Source organism: Hippocampus bargibanti, linkage group LG03 (assembly GCF_051943395.1).
Source record: "Hippocampus bargibanti isolate YZ-2025 linkage group LG03, ASM5194339v1, whole genome shotgun sequence".
Taxonomy (NCBI): Eukaryota; Metazoa; Chordata; class Actinopteri; order Syngnathiformes; family Syngnathidae; genus Hippocampus; species Hippocampus bargibanti.
The window spans coordinates 29,249,004-29,271,989 of record NC_142736.1 but is presented as its reverse complement, the minus strand read 5'-3'; the positions used below and the strand labels follow the sequence as shown (position 1 = coordinate 29,271,989).

At 40.7% G+C, this 22,986-nt stretch overlaps 1 long non-coding RNA gene across 6 annotated transcripts in view; it reads right to left on the bottom strand.

The window, feature by feature from the left end:
- Positions 1 to 22,986, bottom strand: part of LOC148900916 (uncharacterized) — a 195,943-nt gene that overhangs the window by 126,691 nt on the left and 46,266 nt on the right. Inside the window, exon 1 of one of the 6 annotated variants that reach the window (XR_016114539.1) lies at positions 14,804 to 14,852. The exons of the other annotated variants lie outside the window; for them this stretch is intronic. This is a non-coding gene — a long non-coding RNA (uncharacterized LOC148900916). Of the gene's footprint in view, positions 1 to 14,803; positions 14,853 to 22,986 lie in introns of those variants that run through there. 6 annotated transcript variants of the gene reach the window in all.

Below are 22,986 nucleotides of genomic sequence, written 5' to 3'. Positions count from 1 at the left end.
GATCACGAGTGTGTTCACATCATGGACACACAACATATTTATTTCATCAGAAGGGCGGTATCAAGACTATGGCGCGACACAGAGGCGGCATTCTTCCCAAAAAATTCATAGCTTTTATCAGTTTGTCTCCACAAAGTTTCCAGTAAGCAGTGTATCAAGGTTAACAGATGGCTCCAAGAATGAACTTGGTTCACTCTGCGTGTGAGAAGGTTACACAGGCTAAGTAAATATGGCGGAATACACACATCATGACATTATTGAAGATGCACATCATTACATTGTTGAATACGCACATCATGGCATTATTTTCATGACATATCATTGAGAAAAGCAAAATACCAAGCAGAGCCTGAACTAAACAAAATATAATTTGAAATAATCCTTCACAACACACATCTTTAGGGCACTGCTAAATTTCCAACTGTCAAATTAGCATGAATGAAGAAGTTTCTTATTCTATCTGAGAAGCAGACTGGCTGGTCTGTCATCTCTCCATCTACCTCCCTCCCCATTGTTTCTCTGATGGCACCCCCAGCTGACTCCCTCTTTAGCAATACCTATTCTTGCTGTGCTGCTGCTCTGCTGTCACTGTTGCCTTTGGCTAATTGGCAAACTGTGTTTTACTAACGTGGGTACATGTGTTAAGTGGGGATCAATTGTTTGTTTAAAGGGTGCATCTATTAGACGGTGAGGGTGTAATTAGTGACGGGGCCTGTTCTTAATACAGGCAGCACCAGTGGAGTCGGGGTGGTCGTGGTGGGGTGGGGGTCCACACAGGCAGTCCAATCAATGCCAAATCTCAAAGACGAATTGCCACAGTTTGTTTTGGGTGGGAATTAAATTTATGTTAAATCTCAGCGGAAGGGTGGAGGCTGAGCATCTAGTGAAGTTTATCCTCGGTGTCCTACTGTGCATCCTTGGTTGCTTGCCTCAAGCCAAAAACTCTCGTCTCCATAATGAACTCGCACCGGGTGCGGATAAAAGCCTCCATCATATCTGATTATTCCCATTGCTCTTTACTGCCGTCTTTGTTCTGATCACAGAAACACCTCGTTCGTACTACAGGACCGAGATCTTACACTTGCCATCTCGGCGGATACGCAAGCAATGCCAAGAAATTGCTGTTCACTAGACACAATCTGCACACACCCCACTTTCCTGTGTTCTTCAACGCAACAAAACAAGTGTAGAATTACCATGATGGATTCTTCTGAGAAGAACCCGACTGCGGGGGTATCAAAGAGGGATGTGATATCAGGACCAATCTACGACAGAGATTTGCGTAAGGACGAACATAGCTTGTTTCTCCGACTAACTTTTGAGTGCGGTAGTGTACTTTCATTTAATTCCGGGATAAAATACACTCAGGGGTAATTACAAGTTTCAAATCAGTTTCTCATGTGAGAAATGTACAATATGCAGTAGTTTTAAGACTGAAGATACATCTTCCATGTGACTTATTCATTTTGTCATAATTTAAAATTGTTCTAAAATGTATTTATAAAAGGTCGATGACAGCCTTCAGTCCAAATAGAAAATAAACAAAAAGGGTGACAGAACCCAATAATGTGTTTCGAACAAACAGGTTGATAAAACTTGTTTTTAGGTTATGTATCCGTTTCAGCCTCACGTAAATGAGGCCGCTGCTAACCCCACCCTGTTACTATGAAGATGAGGTTGGGAATTGTAGCTTGGTGAGGAGATGCTAACTCTCAAACATCCCAAAGTCCCTCTATAGAATTGAGCTCCACTTAAGAGGAATACATTTAGCAGTTGTATTTTAACAGGGTTTTAATCTCATTGTCTTTTTGATAACACTGTGTGCGAAGACTCACAGAGAAAGAGTGAGCTCTTGGTATTTCATTGGCTATTGGCTAATTTCGGTTTCCTGAAGTGAGACTCCAGTATTTAGCACATCGATATTTTCATGTGAGTGTGTCAGGGTGGAATTGTGTGTCAGCGCATGTCCAATCGCCTCGAGCCAGTCGGCAGCCTATTGACAGCCCTGCTCAGGGGTATATCACAATCATTGTGCCATGTAATTGATCAGACTTCCAGAGGGACTTAGGAATATCACTTGATTGTCACAGAGAGGCGCTTAGCCCTTGTGAATGATCTCAGTGATTATCGCTCCAAGGCATAATAAGTCATTTTCTGCTTCGTTATGTAGCGGGCATTTTATTTCCATGCCAACTCTAATGGACGTAATCCATTTTGAAAATGGACAGTTGGTTGTGTGCAGAGATTCCTCCTGAATGTGCGCCTGACAGTCGGAATCCTTTTGAAGGACACATTCTCTTAGAAAGAGTTCTGCATAAACAAGAAACCTGGATTAATTGAATATTCCAAACAAAATACTATTTCCTCAGAAGGCTGTCAGACACGAACTGCTGCAGGCACATGCAAATATTTGTGGGATTTGAGTGATCTTTATTAATAACTCGTGTCAGATCAAAGTCTGTGTGATTCTCGACGAGAGCAGGTACGACTCCTAAAAAAAGAGACGTGCAAATACAGATAAGACTAATGTGGTGATGTCAAAATAAAACATGCAAAGTAGTGCAAACAAATTCTCTGATACTTGCCGGTGGTTTTCAGGCAACATTGTGCTTCAGGCAAGTGAAAAGAAGAAAACACACGTTACAGCCAGCCCAAGGCTACACAATTGAAATTATTTACACAACTGATTCTCCATTGCTGAGTCATACTTCTTAGATTGAAATAGAATGATAATTTTTGTTGAAAAATAATTATTTTCTTCCAATTCCCCCATCCTTTTCCCCCTCCAACAGTATCTTTCTCTGGTAAACAATGAACCTGACAGATTTTGGATGTTATGGTTGTGTTCGTAGTTTTATTTTACAAAGGCAAATTTCCAATGTTTAAATAACGACCATAAACACTTTGTCTGGCATCTAATCCAAACAGCAATATCACAAATTAACCAAGAGACCAAGAGCCTCACGAACTAACTGCATTTAAAACAGACCCAAAGCAAGCTAATAAAATCTGCATCTCACTCTGTTTCAATGGAGTTGGCTGAATGGCGCTAATAATGTAATGATTCACACAAATGAATGTGAATTGGTAAGGACCAATCATCAGGACCAATCTACGACAGAGATTTGCGTAAGGACGAACATAGCTTGTTTCTCCGACTAACTTTTGAGTGCGGTAGTCCACTTTCATTTAATTCCGGGATAAAAATACACTCAGGGGTAATTACAAGTTTCAAATCACTTTCTCATGTGAGAAATGTACAACATGCAGTAGTTTTCAGACTGAAGATACATCTTCCATGTGACTTATTCATTTTGTCACAATTTAAAATTGTTCTAAAATGTATTTATAAAAGGTCGATGACAGCCTTCAGTCCAAATAGAAAACAAACAAAAAGGGTGACAGAACCCAATAATGTGTTTCGAACAAACATGTTGATAAAACTTGTTTTTAGGTTATGTATCCGTTTCAGCCTCACGTAAATGAGGCCGCTGCTAACCCCACCCTGTTACTATGAAGATGAGGTTGGGAATTGTAGCTTGGTGAGGAGATGCTAACTCTCAAACATCCCAAAGTCCCTCTATAGAATTGAGCTCCACTTAAGAGGAATGCATTTAGCAGTTGTATTTTCACAGGGTTTTAATCTCATTGTCTTTTTGATAACACTGTGTGCGAAGACTCACAGAGAAAGAGTGAGCTCTTGGTATTTCATTGGCTATTGGCTAATTTCTGTTTCCTGAAGTGAGACTCCAGTAGAGACTGACAGATTTTGGATGTTATGGTTGTGTTCGTAGTTTTATTTTACAAAGGCAAATTTCCAATGTTTAAACAACGACCATAAACACTTTGTCTGGCATCTAATCCAAACAGCAATATCACAAATTAACCAAGAGACCAAGAGCCTCACGAACTAACTGCATTTAAAACAGACCCAAAGCAGGCTAATAAAATCTGCATCTCACTCTGTTTCAATGGAGTTGGCTGAATGGCGCTAATAATGTAATGATTCACACAAATGAATGTGAATTGGTAAGGGAAACTGCTCCCACAACTGTTTATTTAAAAGAGAGGGCCAGGCAGAGGAGGCGGGTTGTCGGTGATGGGGGTTGAGGGGCTCACCAAGCTAGTTTTACTTTCATCACATTACCAATCTAAACAGGGCAGCCATTCTCCGACAGGGCAATAAGTGGCAGAGTGACATTCGAGTGGGGGCCGCCCCTTCTCATCTATTGTCGCGGCTTTTGAAGTCCCTTTTCAGGTCATTAAGCTCCATTTCCCATTCATAGAGGGCTTGTGTGGCGGCCGTTTGAGAACAACAATGGGCCCTAATGACTTAACGCTTCTGTTTTCATTCTCCACCTCTCACCCGAAATACCCCCGCCTCATCCAATCTTTCCCCTTCTGTCTCTTTACCAACTTCGCCATTGGCCTCCACAATCGTCCTCTTCACCTCTTTTAATGACTGGCTCGGACCCCTGGACGGCCTGCCCACGTTTTTTATGGGCATTGTAATGAGCTGCAGCTGTGGGCTACAATATAGGTGTAATGTTAACCCGGGCTCAGTGGAGTGACCTCGTGGGCAAAGTTCAACACTGTGTTTTGTGCTGGTTCTGAAGTCCTGGTTCTGTTTTGGACCCGTCTTCACACACATTGTGAATACGTACGTGTATCCAAGTCATGTGTCAGCGGATGTGCAAATCAATGGAACACACAAACAGACACTCATCCTTTGACTAGACTTTTTTGATTGTCCGATTGCCCCCAGGCTCTAACCACAATGAGATTTTGAATTGCTTCTTCGTTAATTGGTGATCAATTCACAGCTGGTGTGTCGGACAAAGCATATAATCCTTGACAGAGTGGAGCCTACGATGTATACATTGTATAAGCTTAGTGAGACTGAATGGAGGTAAAGACATGGAGGTATGCTAGTTGCCAACAGGTGACATTGTATGCTAACTAATTCATTCAAACCTGTTGAGTGAGTGTCCACAATGTATTTGGGTTCCTTTGTATTTTTGAAAACTCGCTTTGTTGTTCAGTAGACACTTGTGTGGTCAGCGGAGCAACATTTCGAATGACACAATATTTTGTAATTTAACTTTCCACTGCTTCAAGCTATATTGAGACTGATTTGTGTATAAACACACAAACACACAAACACATTTTAAAGAAACACATTTCATCCAACACCTGTACTGTACTTCCTATCTTGAAGAGGAAAAAGACAAATACAGAAACGGGTAAACATTAGGTAGACGTGCCCATTCATAATTTTCTTTTATCATAGTCTTGGACCCAAATAATAGTCCATTAGCTGAGCTTGTCAGGAAAACAGACTTTTCATTCTATTCCCTGTGAGCGACTATGTCGATGGGGAAGCAGTTACCCCACACTTGGGGGGGGTGGACCAAACAAACAAGCCAGCAAAAAGGACAAAAGCCCATCGTCAAAATCAAACTGACCCCTGTCACTCGTACGCTCTCTTCAACTGGCGTAATCTTAATTGAATCAAGCATTGAGGAGCCATGTTGACACTGAGAGATTGCACAAACCGGGTCGAGCCTTGGCAAGGCGAAGGGAAGGTCTAATAGGGAGAAAGGGTTACCCTGTCGAAATCAGCAGCTTGTGCCCTCTGTGTCACGCGCCTCCATTGCTCACTGTCTCTTTGCGATAATGCCACCCACACCTGACTCCAGCCGATCCCATCACTTAATGTGGGCCATCAGCAAAGTGCAGTTCAAGAGGAACCCTGAATGATATGTCAAGTCAACACGATGGAAAAAGGCTTTACACTCACACCGTCTCGATTTATGGTATGGGTACAAAACTACAATTGAAAGTATGATAGACTGACTATTGGTATGTTTTAGAGCTTACCAGAGTCAATCAAGTTTTTTTTTTTTGGTTTGTCACTGCCCAACAGGGAATCTTAGCGGACTCGTCCATACAAGAAACCCAAACAGCTCTGTCTGTGCTTTTGGTTTAATGGCATGTTTGTTTTTCATGGGAAGCCTTGATGGCCTGAGTCAATCCCACGGGCCTCATCCATCATCATGCTTTCATTGTGCTTCTATTGGCACCCAATTCGAACACGTCTGCTCCTTTAGAGTTGCTAATAATCACTAATACCCAAAGGGCTTTTGCATTGATGTGCCGATATATATATATATATATATATATATATATATATATATATATATATATATATATATATATATATATATATATATTTTTTTTTTTTTTTCTCATGCTGGACATTTATCTGTCCCAACAATAAAACAATGCCTTGATGCCCTGGTTCTTTTGACATGATGCATATTAATTTACGCTAGGTATGAAATAAAATGCCACAGGAACATAGAGAGGAATGTGCCAGTGACGAGGTCACGCGAGCTGAGGGGAAATGTCTTGTGTGTGATGAGAAGTGACAGTTCAGAAACACCATATTCCTGACTTTGCCTGATCTACATATGAATGGCGGGCTACCTCATGCAGGTGGCATGCGATAAGAGCCCTAATCTAGATGAAAGGCCGCGTCGCAGGCCTCCCTTATTAGCTCTATCGAAGCAAGACTGCGGGCAGAATGCTAATACCCAGATCTTCCGCCCAATGTCTTTTTTTTCCCCAGCCTATTTTCGATTCCCACTTTCACTATAAGCTAGACAGTGTAAACAAGGCCGGGGCACACTGCCAGGTGAATCGCATCAAAACCAGAGATGGACAGCTCTCTCAAGGCAATGGCACTTTGTGCCATCATTTGATCAAGCCTGTCCTTGCCATCATGTCGAACCCACAAATGTGACAAGAGAAATATGCCTCAGGGTAAAATGTTTTGCATTATGCATCTTGGTTATTCACATCATCATTGATAATGTGCAGCGTTTGGTGCTAATTCATACATTAATTATTACAGTAGCTAGCATGTTAGCGTAGCTGACATTCTCATTAAAGCAAAGACGCCAGGTCCGAAACCGTCGTTAATCCTGAAGGGTGTTTAATGAACTGGATTATTTCATCCATCGAAGGTCAATAAAAAATTCTCACGGTAAAGTGACACTTCAAAAATGTTATCAAAAAGGGCAAAAAAAAAACCCAACCAAAAAAGGTTCGGACTGAGCAACAAGCTCACCCTTTATGTTGTGGCAATATCTACCTGAGACCCTGGCAGTCCGTTTTTTTGACACTGCATTACTGTGTGTTCTTTAATATGAAGTTATTCTTTGAATTGGTTAAACAAACATCTCCACTGTTTTAAAAGATCGCAGCAAAGAGCACGGAGGGTGGAGCAATACATCAATGCATAGATAAATAATTTATCTTGCATGTAATTAGGGTTAATTATTCACGCTGTACACCATCAGAGGTGAATGTCCTCTTATAGTGGAGTTAGCTTTGGCATTTTTCCAACGTATTTGGCATAACATATAACCGTCACATATTTCTTGATGGAGTGGGTACCATTTGACAATATTAATAAGTAGCTGAAGGGTTGAACTACTGTATATATCAGAGTAAACATCTTTCCTCTTCCTTTCATAAATTTGCTGCTGTGTAATGTAAATTCTCCACTGTGAGACAAATAAAGGTGCATCCAACCCAACCCATCTTGGCTATTTTTACCTTTAAACAATACATTTGCAGTGCATTTGACCGTGAAAGGAGAATCGGAGCCATTATCCATGTTCCACAATACTTTTCCTAGTTAGTTAGTTAAGGCTACACAAGCTCACCTTGGGCACTCACATTCATTCAAATTGGACATCTTTAAGAATTTTGGAGGACATTTCCATATTGTCTGTATGTATTTACCCTGTATAAAGACTGGTTTGAATGTTGAAATAAGAATGAGATATAGAGCGGATGACGTAACGTCCCACCACATGGGTTGTTTGACTTGCCAACTAGAGAACGGCACCCATGGGAATCCCTCAAGTGGGAATGTGCGGCAAGAATCACAAAGGTTCTACTAATCTGCTTTTTATTAACTGTGGAGAAACTGGAGATTCATGATTAAAATGACTTTAGTGCAATGAGGATGCTTTGTCCAAACTGTGACACGAACGAACTTGGTGTTGTAAATACAGAGAAGAAAATTTGTCTGGCAATGATAATAGGTCAACAGCTGGGGTTATTGGATCAACTGTTTTCTGAGCATGCACAGGAAGGGGAAAAATCAATGTCATTTGACACTGCAGAAACACACATCTTCATTCAGGAGAGCTTTTTAAATATTTCCCATTTGACACTTGATAGTACAGGTAACATCTGATTTACGACCGGTGCGAGTTACGGCCACCCGTACTTACGACCACGACCGCCAGACTTTTTTGTTCTGTGGTCCGTGCAGGATGACTCATTAAGCTACAGCACAAAGCACTGGTCCCAAAAAGAGGACCAGGGGTATAATAAAAAATAAAGAATACCAAAAACGACGAGTTGGGCGGCAATGGGAAACCCGACAATGGCAAGAAGCAACTCACACACGGTGGTGCAGAAACGGAACAATCCCAAAAGGATTACGGGATGTTGGGGGGGGGGGCTCGGACCGAGCACCGAAGACAAAGTCCAGGGTAATACAAAGTACAAATACAAGTTGACAGCGTTCCGTTTTCGTACCCGCTGTCCTGAAGAAGGAAGTGGAAGCGGGGAGGTGTGGCCCCGCGTGGCCCCGCCCCCAGCTGATCCGAACGTGACAATATCGTTTATTTGCAGCAGCATAGCACAAAATGACGAAACAAAATACCTGTTTCATAACAAACGCGTACGACAATTTTCTCCAGCATGACAGCACAGCAATCGGGGGGAGGGAGGGGTGACCACCGACGCTGAGGCGGAGCGGGTGATATCGCCGCGACGCAAACGGCGCATCGGGCTCACGGTCAGCGCCGCCGCCTCTTTGAGACAGGTGACCTCTGCTGGCTTCTCCGTTAACAGGGAGAGCGATTTTTGGACAGCTGTGTTTTTTGGACAGCTCGCGTGCATGGGAAACCGTGCGGATTTGGGTCACCAGAAAGCGTGTGGGCCGACACAGTAATAAAGATCGATAATACGGAATATAAAATGATTAAAATGACACTGCAAGTTATAAGATTTATGAATGAACTGTCAATATTTTGGTATATAATGGTATTCAATAGAAAATGTTGCTTAAGAAACAACAGATTGACATCGTATACTATCCTGTCGTATATAAGATACCAGCGTGTCGTCATTCGTTATGATTACGTGATCCTCGCGTCAGCCATTTTGAATGCTTTTCGATTTACGACCGTTTGACTTACGACCATTTTGTCGGAATGGAACCCGGTCGTAACTCGGATGTTACCTGTATATTAAACTTAAATCTGGAGCAAGCCCTAGAGAAAAAGCATGTTACTCATAACTATGATATATATTTGAGTCGATCATAGGACAGCAACAAAACAAAACAACCAACTAGATATGCGTAGGTATTATAGAGAATGGTGAAAGGTTTGTTGAGGAAAACCTGTGGTTACCATTAAAAGCAAACATATTAAAAAAAACTGAGATATAAGTGTGATATTTCAACATATTCTCGTCGTGTAATCCCCATTTGATAAAGTGACCTTTGCAAAGTCCGTACAAGCTGCTGACCTCAAAGTCAAGTCTAATTCCACATGATCATTTTGCCAGCTTCTCAGCATCAGCTGAAACCTTAGCCCCTCTCAGCGCTGACGCTTTCTGGGATGTTTCCAGTCTAGCCGCCAGCCAGCAAAGCTCATACTAGGACCGCCAGAGCCGAGGCGGCGATCCAGTTACCCTTCAGTATGTTGCATTACCCCCCGAAAAAAAGCACATTCGGTTTCGCTAATCAGCGCTAATGTTATTGTCATCGATAAAGTGTGTGAAACACCATTCTGGAGTGATATTCCTCGAGTCATTTAGCCTCATAATTGACTTTTAAAGCAGTCAGGGCCATAGAGCGATACCACAGATCAGGTGGGCTACGTGGAAATATAGCTATCATTTCTGTTGATGTGATAAGATGGTGAGCAAGGGAGTGTGTGTGTGTGTGTGTGTGTGTGTGTGTGTGTGTGTGTGTGTGTGTGTGTGTGTGTGTGTGTGTGTGTGTGTGTGTGTGTGTGTGTGTGTGTATGTGTGTGAGAGAGAGAGAGAGTGAGAGAGAGAAAGAAAGAGAAGGAGAGAGGTAGAGAGAGAGAGAGAGATCTCATGGCTTGCTAAAATTGCAGCATCTTTTCTCACTCTCTCCTCAGTAAATAACGCAGAAAGCCTCTCTGCTGATCTCAGAAGGCAGTGTATTGATTTTGTCTTAAATAAGGTCTCCGAAACCTCATTTACTTCTGTTGTCATGATGGCAGAACATCAGTGTCTGACAAGCTGCACTCCACCTCCTGTGCATCTGGTCTGGAGGCCATTTTGGAGACTGTTGAGGGATGCTAATGTTTTGGAGCATTAGCCCACCGGTCATCTTCCGGTAACGCTGTTGACAGAGTGCCTGCATGGGCTGAGATAGGGTTGTCGACGAATGATCATGCAAATGTGCTGTCTAAAATTATTTAAAATGTGAGATGGTGTATAGTCGGCCATCAGTTGAGGTCAGGTTTTAAGTCAGATTACAGTTTGTTAATTGAAATGCAAATACAAAAGAAAGAATGATCCAAGAAACAATAAAGAATACCTCAATCAAATGTAACACTTTCCCTGACAAGTATATTCAGTACAGACAGACTAATTGTCACAGAAAAATCTCACAAATCACATCATAAAAGTGGGGAAAAAAGCTAAAATGAAGTACAAAATCCACAACTTCTCAATGTTAAGACCATTCTTCTCAGCCGATTTGAAGTTATTAATTTTCAAAACCAAGTATGTAGGGATAACGATGGACGCCATTATCTCACATTGGTAAGTTTCGTCAGACAGACAAACATGGAGTTGTATATGGTGCAATAAAAAGTGGTTGTGAACCTTAAGGTGCCTGCATTGCTATTGGAGGGCTGGAATTCAATCCCCAATTTCCAAGTAAAGCTTAGGAATGATGTACACCTTTTGTTTCAGTGAACTTTTCCTCAAGCGCATCACATGATGACGACCCTTCAAACAAACGCACACAATGATACTCCTCACCCAGCCAGAGGGCAGAGATTCCCGTGTATCCATAAGTGGCAGTTGGGATTCTTTTTGATTAAACGGGCTTAAAATTATGCAGAAATATGTGATTCTGTGTAATTAAACTAATTAAATAGCATCATTAATAAAATATCAGCCATGCCAGCTGTTTACAGTGTGCGCTGGGGGCCCAGGGATGCAAGGAGACGGGATGCAGAGCGACATTGTGTTTTTTAATATGTGCTTTTAAGGGTACCCTGTGGTGAGGAGGGGCTCTCTGGGGACGTGGGCGCCCACAGAGAAAAGAACGGCAATATCAACAACAAAACTTCAATGACAACCTACAGAATGGAGAGAAATAAAGTGTGATTCTATTTGTTTGTGTGTATGTGTCTTTGTGTTGTATCGGATACAAATTCCTTGTGTGTGTTCTACATACTTGGCCAATAAAGATGATTCTGATCTTGATATAATTATGTTTAAGGTTTATTTAAGTATGTTTAACGCTTGTATAAGTAACCTGTATTGGTTTGTACTGAAAAATAAACATTTAATAAAATATATACTCTATAAAGATACATGTACATGTACAACTGGAGAGAATACTACATATGTTACTACAAAAATGTTCGTATGTACCGTTGTTCGTAACTCGAATGTTCTCAAGTAAGGGAGCACCTGAACCTCTTGGTGGAAAAAGAATCATGCACTGCATGATATGTTTGAAGATGTATAGTATCTAAATATAAGATATTTTTAAGGCTATTTCAAATGTCAGTTTAGTTATTGGATTTGATTGGATTTACCTATATCATTCTCACAGTGGAGAAATTTACATTTCACAGCAGCAAAGTGATGAAAGGAAGCGGAATGGAAAGAAAGAAGTAGAACAACAAAATACAGGCGCTGCTGGAAAGGCAGCCACTCTTGCAGCACCATCTTGAAGTCAAAAGAACAAAATAAGACTAAATAAAGTGTATGACAACATAGACACAGAGAGTAACTTAGTTTTAAGCGCTTTCTGTACCCTCTTCGTTACATGAAGCTGTTCTAGATGAAAGAGGAGAGGATCAAAGCGTCCTTTTCACCGGTGGATCATGGACATGGTGACATATGAACGTCTATGCTAAGCTAAATGTTGAAAGCACACACGAAGCTGTAGAATCCATTGACGAATAGAGATTGTCTCACATCTCCTGTTCCACATAAATCCGCTTCAATTCCAGGCCGCGACAGTTCCACATACGCATTGGCATATTGCATGCATTTATAAAAAAAAAAAAAAATCTTGTTTTCTTTATTTTTTTTATTAGACGTAGTCACATTTCAAAATACAGTTTAAAAAGTTGAAGTTCAAAAAAACATTTACCAAATCATCCAGCCCAAAAAAACACCCTTTTCTTCTCCTCAAAAATGTGCATTGAGTCATGTCACTTGATATGGCAATGGCCCTTTCTTACAATGATCCATGAGGCCTGACCCGCCGATGGCCAACGTGCTGATAAAGAACCGTCAGCCAGGATGAAATAGATCCCAATTAATAATGCATTTGTGTCCCCTTATTTGGCCACAAGCACGGAAATGCTGAAAAAAAATGGAGGTCACATGTCTTCTTCGAGTGGATGCATGTACATTATGTTGTGTCGAAATAATGGATTCATCCACACACACACACACACGCACACGCACACGCACACGCACACACACACACACACACGCACGCAATCTCTCCAATGAGTGTGTCCACTCTGTGAGTGTGACGGATGGTCATAGAGGTGACCTCTCTTAAGAACGGTCACTGCTGAGGGCCCCGCATTGACCTCTGGCCACTTGGACACATTAATCACCCGCCTCCCCCTCCTCGCTTTTATCTGCCTTGCTGAAAGCTACTGTCCAGCCTTCCCACCTGAAAGCCTTCCTCATCACCTCTCTGCTTGAACCATTCATAAGGCTCTCATCAAGCCCTCGGAGCACAGGTATCACTCCATCATTACGTGTTTCTCGGAGGGGCGGAGAGGCTGGTCTTATCAGTCGAGAAGGGCTCCGATATGGAAATGGGATCCCTGCCACTGATAACGGCGGCGTGGATTATCCCAGGCTTTCTTCCATCAGATAAACACTCTGGAATGGTTACAGGCCGGAACATTCCGCCATTGTTTTGTGGGCGCTGCTGATTGAGGATGAGGGAGAAGGGGCGGGGGGAGAGGGGTGGGCTGAAAAAACTTTCAGAACAATGCATGATCTTTGTATGTGTATGCATGTGATTGGAAACAGCTAGAACTTACTTACACGATTCATAAAAACACGCAATACACAACATGTCATTTGTTTACATTAAGGATGAATGACACTCCCTGTCTTAGTGTAATTATTATTTGATTTTTTTTGGTTCGTTTGACTACAAGATGGCGCAGCAGCTCCTGTATTTTCTTTCTACTTCTTTCTTTCCTTTCATCTTCCTTTCATAACTTTGCAGATGTGAAATCTAAATTTCTCCACTGTGAGACTAATAAAGGTAAATTCAATCCAATCCAATTTTGTATTTTCATAATTGTTTCAGGTGCAGCTGAGTTGATTGAATTTTACATGTTGTCAAGTCGTGGATCATGGTCAAGCCATGCCTGCCAAATTTTGCACTGAGTTGTGTCCACACAAACAAAAATACTTTCAAAGATACACCAACCTGTCTTTTATTTTGCTAGATGCTACAAAAGAATAGCAAAAGTAAAGTGGGAAGGTCATACATGTTAAGTTTCAGAAATCATAAATCGGGAGATTTTTGTACTCGCGACTCTGTAGTGCATGTTAAAATAATATGAGCATTACAAAAGTGTAAATAAGAAGTAAATAAAACACAAAAATACTTTCATTGTTTATTTATACATTCAATTGGCATAAAAAAATGTTGTTTTTTAAATTTTCTTTTGTTTCACCTTAGAAAGAAACTGTCTGTAGTTGTGTCAGTAGTTGCTTTATAAGTATTTAAGTATTGGAGTCAAAATCTGGAGTTTCACAATCAAATCGTGAGATTTAAAATTTATGATAGGTATTACCCAAACACGGAAGTACAACTACTATGTGTACTGATCAACTAAACAATTTATTCAATGATGTTGTTTTTCCATTGTATTTATATGTCATAAATGAATGAATGAATGAATGAATGAATGAATTTAACATATGCATCATATCTCTTGTTGTTTCCGTTGAAACTTATTGCACGGTGTCGACACCAGCAAAACCTGTTCATACAACGAAGCCCGACCAAAAATCCGACACGTAAAACGCTTCTAGAATTGTACTATATATTTTCTCAACTCTCACACAGTCTATAGAAAATCATTCAAACACCATCTTTCCAGTCTCATGGACTCATACAGAAATTCATGCGTGTACTAACTGATGCACACACATACACATTGACACACACACACACGCACACGCACACACACACACGCACACACACACGCACACGCACACACACTTTCTCCTCAGCATGTGTTCAAACTAAAATAGGCCATTGCTAATTAGGACCTCACAAAACCTGAGCTGTTTCTTCAAAGGCAAACACTCTCGCGCTAATCTGAGGCATAGCTTCATTATGAATTCTTCAAAGTCTCATCCGGCTGTCAAGCAGGCTTGTTGAGTGGGCTGTTATTAGTGAGCCTGATTCATGCTGCGCATTGTTAGCACAAATTAGCATACTCACAGGGTCCTGGGTCAATTTGATGACCTGCGTCGAGTTGCTTGCCCTCAGGTGTTGACTCGACACAGGCATTTCAAAGCAGTATTGACAGTGTTGGTGAAGTTACTGCACAACTCTCTGCACAGACAACAAACAGAGAGCTCGATAGCAGATAGCGAATATCGATACATGGCTGCGAGTGGTAAAATACATAAACTTGAAAATATCCCCATTGTGGGACTATTAAAGGCTTTCTGATTCTGAAAACATGAAAAAGAACATCGCTACTTCATATTACGATATTCATCAATCCATCCATTTTCCCGTCCGCTTATATTCACAAAGATCGCACAAAAAAAGCTTACATGGCTGAAAGGCTGATTTACATACATACATAAACCGCAGTTACATAAACTTTTCCACACCTTGTTTATTTGCAAGACTAAATCATACATTCTAATGGCCGACATGATGCGTGCTATTTCATCTGACATGTTCCTTTATTTAGCGGTAGTAAAGTGTAACATCCTCACCTTCCACATAAGCTGACTGACCATGGAGCTATTTGATCATCTGCCACGGTCAGACATCTTCGCATGCGTAGCCGCGTACACGTAGACAGCTAAACAGATTGTAATTGCAGCTCAAAATAACTTTTTGTAGAGTGCAAGGAACGTTTTTGAGCGTGCATGCATGCTTCATGACATACAATCTAGCCACACACATAGACATGAATATATCATACATCCGACACACCGCAACACATTTAGCCAAGCGCACAGCGACAAAGATGTTAACACGACGAGAATAAAGTTGTAACCCGAGTAGATAAACATGATAAAATGACACACCTTACATCCACTCAAATAGATGCCATATCCCGGACGGCACTTCTATAAATATAAATACACTCAGACAATAAATTAAGCTCCTTTTTCCCTACTCAAGTGTTGGATGGCGCAGCAAAATATGTCAATGAATGATCACAGTGATGGCGCCTCTGCCTCAATTTGAACATAACAAACAAACAAAAAAACTGATAAATGTTACTTTATGTATTTATTTAGAATCATGACATTTATGCATTTATGTATTTATTTGGTTATCCGTGTATGTATTTAATTATTTGTATTTGTATTTATTTATTTATTTATTTATTTGTGTTCATTTATTTATTTGTTATTGTTTATTTGTTCATTAATACATGTATTTGTTTATTTATTTATGTATCTATATAACTATGTATTTATTTACTTTGAATTGATTGATTGATTTATGATTAGTTGTTATTAACTCATTCTCTGCCAGGCGTGCAAAAATGCCTTCATTTTAGTGCCAGGGTTTTTGTCATTGTCATTCGAATTCCATGACACAGAATATTGAGTTTTAGGACTACATAAACATTCAATGCAGCATACGAAACCTTAGACACTCTTCTTTCATCACAAAACAATAGTTAATTCCTAAAGTATATGGGTCTGGAGTTATATGAGCTTGAAATGAGGGTGGGTGTCCAAAATACAATGCAATACATACATAATGGTTTATACAGCGCTTTAACAACAGCTGAAGCTATTTCAAAGTGCTAACATGGGAAAAAAGGGAAATGCTGCCCCTTGTGGAAGTGAAAAAATATTGCCAGACATCTGGCCAGCGCTTCATCAGCATCTCAGCAGGAAAACCCAAAACATGAACGGCTCTCGATGTCATATTTTCAATTCTCGAATAAATTCGGGAATGACAATGAATGAGTTAACAATGAAACTCATATATAATAATTATGTAAATAGTGGCATCACATTCAGGGTGTTGTTTGACTTTTGTTCATTATTCAAAATTGAAAGCAATAGAAATGGATTCATATAAAGACACAGTTATGGATTCATCAACAATACTAAAGCCCTGATATCCTCATTAGTTAACCAAGTGGAAAAAGCTCTTTCTTTCATTGATAAGCTCGGTTGCAGTCCCGTCATTCGAGCTCCTCACACTTGAAGTGAAAGCCATATGCTGAACCGAGCCTTGTGACTCATCTGACACGGCACCCTAATCGTGCTCAAATCTGCGTTTAATCGGGAATCTCCGGTTACTGCACAGCTAATAAACAGTAGATTAGTGCAATTTTTGCTATGCTTGCCACACATTCCCACTTTAGAGATTCCCTTGGGGGCTTTTTTCAACCTGAAGCTCACATTGTTGCCATATATGAATGTAGGAGCACCTATGTGTCAAATCGTATAATTTTTCTCACGATCATTCACGACGATTAAAAAAAAAAAGAAAAAAAATGGGGAGAGTTTACCTGAGTTGTTATAAGTGAACTAGCAGCGGCACCAGAGCCAAATACTGCAAACTTGCACTATTTACAGTTCTTTTTATGAAACATTTTTGCACAGCTATACATTTGTGTCTTCTGACATTTAGATTATACAGTGATAACTCATCTTACGAATGCTTTAGCTCACGAACCTTTCGCCTTATGAACATTAGATTCGTGAGAATATAATCTTAGCATACAAACTAGTTTTTGGCGGACGAACCAAACCACACAGCGCCACGGTGGCTGGCAGCCTAGTTTTCGTCACCACCTTTCTTTGAGTTCAGACATGGTTTGTTATGAAGTGGAGTACTTTGCTATTATAGGACCGGAAAAAAAAAACACCACAGGCTAGTGTTAAACATAAGAAGACATTAAAGAAAATTATGAGCGAGCAGAAGGAGATCACGGTGGCTGGCGGAATAGTTTTTGTCACCCCGTGGTTTGTTATCAAGTGGAGTACTTTTGCTATTCCGGGACCGAAAAAGACCCCACCATAGGCTCGTGTTAAGCCGAAGAGGACACAAAAGAAAATTACGGTCGAGCAGAAGAAGGAGATCATCGAAAAACACGAACGAGCTGTGTGTTTGTGTGACTTAGCGTCCCAGTACCAATATGCTAAGTCGACCATTGCTACGTGTGGCTAAGGCTGTTTTTGTGTTGTCTAAGTAATGGTCTCAGACAATAGAAGAGGTTGAAAAACTTCTGTTGATTTGGATTAATGAAAAGCAGCTAGCAAGGGAAGTTGTGAGTGAGGGTATTTCCCCATTGTGGGACTGTTAAAGGCTTTCTGATTCTGAAATGGTGGAGAAAGCAAAAATAAAAAAAATAAAAACATTCGCTTTGAAACAATTGTGGCACTTCATGGATTAATTTTTCAGCAAGTATGGATTTATGTTGTTTGTTTGCTTCATTCCTGCCTTTGCGGAATTGAAACTTTTGCAGGATATTTTACATGAAGCATTTTTTGTGTGTTTTTTGGTGTGCTTTCTTTTAGTTTTGTTCTTTTTTTTCGTTTGGTCAGAATCACAATCAGAAATCCTTTAATCGTGCCGCAATGGGGAAATTTGCAATCTACAGCAGCAAGATTTAAAAAGGGGTGAGGTCAAAAGGTAACCAAAGTATTCTATGCACAAAAGAAAATGTCAGGAGACATTGTAGAATGTTAACCCCCCCGTCAGTGACCGGACAAATCGATATGTGTTCACTCCCCATTTGGAAGCTGCAACATCCTTTCCCTTCATTTCAATATGACCCCTTTTTCGAAATCTGGAAAATTATTATTTTATTTTTCCCCAACATTGGACAACAGGCAGAGGTTACAATTCATACTTGTCAAGAATGACAATAAGAAAAGTTGTCACACATAAAGGTTACTTGGGTTACCCCAGCAAGTGTGTCTGTCACCTCCATGCCCTTGGGCAACTCTAATCACTTCACCCTGTAATTACCAGCTCACAAAGGCTCCCGTTAAAGTTCCTGTAAAATAAACCCGATGCCATTGAGACGACGAGACAGCCCGGTTCTTTTAATTAGAGCCATCCATCTTAACCTTGTCTTGCTGAGGTGAAGTGAAGGTAGCCCGGGTCAAGCGCTCCCCAAAAAAAACGTCCTTCGCTCATTGTCTCCGCTTACTGCTGACTGGAGGGACAATGCTGGTCCCGGCCCCCCGCTCGCGACGGCCAACCTTTTGTTGGGCTGTTTGCTTGGCTCCCGGTAGGATTTGCTCGTTGAATGGTTTTCTTTTCTTCTCATTTTTTTTATTCTTCTTCATACGATGACACAATACTTGCAAGTCACAATAGTAACCTAATACTGCACGCACTGCATGTGATACTATAAAAAATTAAGCTAGTACTGTATCATTTAACAGCTGTTGTCGGCCTGACGTCACGCTTTTGGTCCTGAATGGACAACTTGAGGCTTGTGGGAACGGCATTTTGAACACTCTTTTTTTTGAAATACTGGGTGTTGCTGAAAGAAGTATCCGGGATAACATGTTTTTTTTCCTTCTTTTTTTACCAACTAATCCCTTGCTCGCCATGATAGCCTTTTTGTGCAAGCACTTGAAGTCATATTTCTTCTAGTCTTCACAGTCGGGATTAGATCAGGTAAACCCTGATCGGACTTGTGTTTCCACTGCGGGGCGTGCGTTGGTTTTATTCATAGCATGCCATCATGAAAGCATGTTCAGGTGTCGTTTGAAAATGTCGTACAATCTGTTGTTCTTTGTCGAAAAACACGTGGCACTTCATTGTCCGCCAATCAATGGATTAAAGCATTTTTTGAGTGCTATTATATTCAAAGATACGTACGTAATGTACTTTTACTCAGTGGCGGGACGTCAGGGCCTGCAAGGCCTTCTCTGCAGGCTGAAAAATACTGAATCACAGACTGATTAATTATATTTTGTCCATAATTCCTTAGTAAATAATTCCAAATTGTGTTTCAGCTTCCTTTAATTGCTTTTCCCATGTTATGCTGCTTCTAGGTGTGTGTTTACATATTTAAGCATTTAACCAATCACATTTCAGACATCGTTTGTTACCAGGATCAAAAATCTATCTGTACACTTTCACAATCAGTTCTGCAGGCCCTGTCACATTAAATACGGTGTCAGTGACTCTGTAGCATTAACCAATCAGATTTCGAGTTGGTGGTCAGTTTTTTCAAACTATGATTGGCCAGTCACCAGTCAATCATAGTACCACCAGTCGGTATGTGATAAGATTATACTGGACAGAGCTAGCACACTGTGTCTGTAGCAAGCTGCATAAGCAAATACATTTTTGTGTTGATTTAATTGCGGTTTTGTCAACCACAATCGCTGAAGAAGGAGAAGAAATGATTTTGGTTGCAGATTTACGGTTAAAGCCATTTTCAAGACGGACTGTTCAAGACAAAATGGACATCATTAAGAAAGGTCGGAAATGGTTCCCAATACTGTTGTTCAATCGTCTTGATTCATATCATGAATCCACACGTTCATGGTAAAAACTCATACACTTTAATGAAAGTATTTCTTTCTTCACAGGTTATTTCCTGGCTCACGGTACCCTCTAGTGAATTACACCACACTTTTTATTCACATTTGCAGCTTGGATTGACATAGCACTACTGAAGGCCCACAGGTGATATATACGGCCTTCCATTGCTTTTACAATACATTTTTTATTGATTTCGTCAACATGCAGTTTTTTAGGGGGTTTCTTTAATTGTGCTGGATACAACAATATGGGGGGAAAAACTGACCAAGTGGTTGAATAACGAGAATCGAACATTTCATTGGATTACAGACAAATGTGTCTTTGCACCCTAAGGACCATTCAATAATAATTCTTGATCCTTTGGATGTTTCGCATGACATCACAGTACATATTTAAAGCTATTACTGATGTGGAACCATGAGGTTAAACTCAATCATTCCAAACAATACAGCGGCAAGATGAACAAGAGTTGTACCGCCTGGTGTCTCGAATGTTCTCACCAAAGTCTGTTTAGTTAAGCAGTATGCAAGGAGGCGGAGGTCGGGGTTGAAGATGCTGTTCACAACCTGTATCTCTTCTCCAAAAGGTGAGTGCGATAATCAAAGGATACATTTTATTTTTATTTTTTTTCCTTCCACTATGCCTTCACGCTTTCCGCCCCGGGAGAGAGAGAACCTTCACGTCCCAGCAGAGTAAAAACAGGCGTACTGATCACCTCTCCTGAGAGGAACACTTTCCCTCGTGTGTGCGTATGCAAACTTTTCATTGTTCCTTTTTTTCCTCCTTTCATCCGCACGTACTTTCCGAATCGTGACACTGATGTGCGCTGTCACCAAACACACACAAAGAGGTAAATTACCTCACAGTCCTTGGCATGGACTCACTATTCTTCCTTCTTCCCTTGTAACCAACTCAGAGTACACCACTTTCATCTGAACCAAGGTGGCGTAGTCGTATATTATTCATGGATCATGCGTGTGTCATGTGGCAAGAAGTAATAAGATGGAGCTATCTTCCTCTCCCTTCGCCTTGGTTCTGGTACATTCGTGTCAGCACCCTGCACAGCTTTGATTTATACAGGAATGGATGGCCCAAAGAAGGACTGCACAAAAGTTGTTTTCAAACAATACTGTGACGGAAGTGATGGACATCATTGTATTCTTTTTCCAATGAGAGAATTGTTTTTCTTTCACTTCATTTGAACTTGTGAAATATTCTCGGTCTCTTTTAGAAATAAAAAACAAAATGTCCCATTTATAATGACACCAGACAACATGGTGACATTGTTAGCGCTCTTTTCCAAAACAAACACGCTTCAAGAAATATCAAAATAGAGCTTCCCATTGCCTATACCGATAGGCTATCATGCGCCTTTTCTGTCTTCACAGGAATTTTAAGAGACATACACACCATTTTAACATCACATCGCCCCTCTTTTTACTCACATCAACCCTCATAGCAATCAAGCCATCCAGCAGATATGTTGCTCTATTTGACTGTTTCCACACACCTACTTCTACATCTCGTAGAAAATACATTAATATGTTACACTGATCAATTCGTATCATCTTTCTGGAACATTGAACGTATACAGGGCGAATATTTTCCGAAGCACACTCTACTACACCCAAAACCTCCTACGCAGTAAACAGAAAAATGCAGTTATGATGCATATATTTTTCTCTACTTCAGTCTTTGCTGAATGTTTTTTTGTTTTTGTTTTTATTTGTTTTTTTTTTTAATAGTTATGCACGTGAATTAACCAACAGATGCGAGAAACTAGATGGTCATTGGATCTCCACCCAGTTACTATCGGTATGGGGTTGATGCATCCACATTCACTGCCATTCATAAATGCATTCCGTATCAAAAAAAATATGACGCAGAGCGCCATTCCCGAATTAGTTCGGGTTTTGTTTTTCTTGCTTGGGTGCCGATAAAGCGCTGGTCAGATCTCTGGAAATGTTTTTTTTTTTCCCCTTCTACAAGGGGGCAGCATTTCTCATTTTTTCCATGTTAGCGCTTTGTTCTAGCTTCAGTTGTTGTTAAAGCACTATACAAACCAATATGTATGTATTGCATTATATTTTGGACACCCGCCCTCATTTCAAGCTCATGTAACTCCAGACCCATATAATTTAGGAAATAACTGTTTTTTTTCTGATGAAACAAGAGAGTCTAAAGTTTCTTACGCTGCAATGACTATTTATGTAGTCCTAAAAAATAGTTTGCTGACGAAGCCTCTTGGATAAGAAGCGAAACATCCGACACCTTGACAGATGACGGCTGAAGAAACCTTCTCATTGGTAGTTCTAAAACTCAATATTCTGTGGGACCTGGAATTCAAGTGACAATGACAAAAACCCTGGCATTGGAGTGGACATCGTCTGGCAGTGAATGAGTTAACAAAAGCAAGTCAAAACAAGTACAAATTTAAAAAAAAGGCTACTTCACACAGAAAAGCAGGACTTTGGAAGTCCTGTGCCACCCTAGGTTTTTTTTTAAAGATTTGGGCGCAGGGGTTCTTTTTGGGGTAATGGGAGGGATGCACAACATGTGATCAATTCGAACCAAACACTTCTCATGCCACGGTGTGTTATGTCTAAAAGCGACATGTGGTTAACCACCTGGCCCCGCTGTTTGACCCACTGATAAGAAGGTGCGGGGGGTTGCGGAGCAAGGACAGCCGAAACAGCCATTTGCTCATCAATGGAGGGCAACACCGACATTTAACACAGTTTATTGATCGGTACAGCCCGCAGGGCCTCTGTCGTGTGTCCATTTCCAATCGATTAATTCAAGTCTATTCTTATTGACCACTCACCCCTTTGAGCTGCCTTGCCACTCCTACTGGGGATTTTTTTTCCTCGCCATCTAAACACCCATTTGAAATTATAATCTGT